The sequence below is a fragment of the Numida meleagris genome, chromosome 12 (assembly GCF_002078875.1).
Source record: "Numida meleagris isolate 19003 breed g44 Domestic line chromosome 12, NumMel1.0, whole genome shotgun sequence".
Classification (NCBI taxonomy): Eukaryota; Metazoa; Chordata; class Aves; order Galliformes; family Numididae; genus Numida; species Numida meleagris.
The window spans coordinates 381418-383612 of NC_034420.1; positions in this window are offsets into that span (position 1 = coordinate 381418).

Genomic DNA, 2195 nt, shown 5'->3' on the forward strand with positions numbered 1-2195 from the left:
TTATTCACAGCTCTGTTATTTCTCCCCTTCCCCGTCTCGAGCACTGCTGCCCCCCGTGCTGCCCGGGCAGCGGTCTCCGCGTGCCCCTGCCTGGGCTGCCGGGAAGGCCGCGCTGCAGCAGGGTGCCCCGCTGCTGGGACAGTGCTGGGTGAGGGCGGGCAGGGGCATGGAGCTGCTGGCACCAGCGTGGGGCTGGTTCCTTGCTCCTGGCAGTGCGGGGTGGCCGGGGGGAACCGCGCTGTGTGCATGCGGCCTGACCTGCTGGAGCTTTGCCGTGGCGTGCGCGCCACTTGTTTGTGTAAAACAATATGATTCGTGTGCCACAGATAACTGCGCTGCGGCCCTTCTGTCAGGACGAGCACCAACCGGCACGCAGCAGCAGGAGCTCCTCCAGGTGAGTGAGGTGGGCGCTGGGTCGCTGGGCAGCAGACGGCCGGCATCCGGGACGGCTCCTGCAGCGCCTGGCCGGCGGGATGGGGCACGCTGTGCTGTGCAGAGGCTGGGGGCTGCGCCGCACTCCCCATCACACTGGAGCTGGAGGCTGGGGGGTGCCGGGTGGGTGAGAGCGTGCAGTGTCACCCTGGCTGGGGAAGGGATGCAGCCGAGCTTTGTCCTGGCTCCGGCATCTGCCAGCCAGATGTGTGCCCTGGGGGAGGGCAGCAGGGGGGTGTGCGTGCGTGGGCTCCGTCCTGTGGGCAGCGAGCCACCGGGCAGAGGGCAGCGCCTGGGGATGTGGGGGGACCTCCCCAGGCTCCGTCTTCAGCAGCTTTTGCCCCGGCTGCTCTGGACATGCAGGGCAGAGCCTTCTGCAGCAAGGAAAACAGGTGTGGGAGGAATAAGAGGCCAGAGAGCACGGTGGCTGTGCCACCGCGGAGAGCCCAGGGAGGGCTGAGCGGTGCCGGTGGCGGTGGTGGGGCGGTGGGCGCCGCAGCCTGGCCCCGGGCTGACCCGCACCCCCCCACCCGGCGCAGTGCTTGGGGCAGGATGCAGGAAGCGCTGAACAAAATGTGCCTCAGCTGAGCCGGATGGCGGGCTGGCCGCGAGCAGCACCGGCCAGGCGTGACCTCTCACCAGCTGCGCCCGCCCAGCAGTGCTGGGGGCCCCGAGCGGCAGCTCCTGGCTCTGCCCTGGCCCCGGTTGGCCGCCGGTGAGGCTGTCATGGGAAGAGGTTCAGTTCCCATCTCTGCCCCAAGTTTCCCCAAATAGCTTCACATTTTTCACATTTGGGCTAAGAACACTTGCCTCTTTGTAGCCTGTTCCCTGCGTGGGTTCCACCCTGCCCTGGCAGTGCGGTCACTGGGATGTGCCGGGCACACCTCCCCCTGCTCCATCCTCCACACCGTGGCACAGAGCAGTGTGCGTGGGGCCGAGCAGGGCTGCCCCCAGTTCTCATCAGGAGCACGCTCTGATTAATCCCAACGAGCCCGTGGGCCCCTGACCCACGGCCCCTCCAGCCGCTGTCTGCCGGCTGCAAAGTTCACACCAATCCCGCTAATCGCGGCCTTGCCGTTGTGCCAAGGCTGGCTCCAGCCCTGCGTCAGGATGCTTTAAGGGCACAGCAGTCAGGATTTGTGAGAAATAGGTCGGCCTGTGACAGCAGAAGGAGGCTACTAAATGCGAGATGCTGTGGTATCGGGGAAAAAACTGCTGTGGTCTCTGCACAGCGGGGAGGGAGGGAGGGAGGGAGTGGCGGCACGGCTGTGGCACAGCGCTGGTGTGGGGTGAGCAGGGGAGCAGCAGTGGGTGACTGGGTCAGCGGTGCCCATGGGGTTTGCAGTGGGGCTGCCAACAGCCTGGGGCTGAGGGGTCCTGTGTCCTCCCCGAACACTACAGGCAGGTGCAGCACTTGTGCCCCAGGCTGTCCCAACACACAGCCCAGCTCTGCAGCCCATGGTCTGCTCCCAGCATGATGAGTTTTCCGTTCTTTACTCAGAGGGTGGTGAGGCCGTGGCACTGCTGCCCAGAGAGCTGTGGGTGCCCCATCCCTGGAGGTGTCCCATGCCACGGATGGGCCCTGGGCAGCCTGAGCTGCGGGGGGCAGCCAGCCCACGGCAGGGGTGGGGCCGGGGTCTGTAAGGACCCTTCCAACCCAACCATTCTGTGGCTCCATGATGGCAAGGCCAGGGCTGGACTGGCTGCAGATGCCTCGCCCAGCATGTGGGGCTGGCACTGTCTGTAAGGCACAGCCATGACAG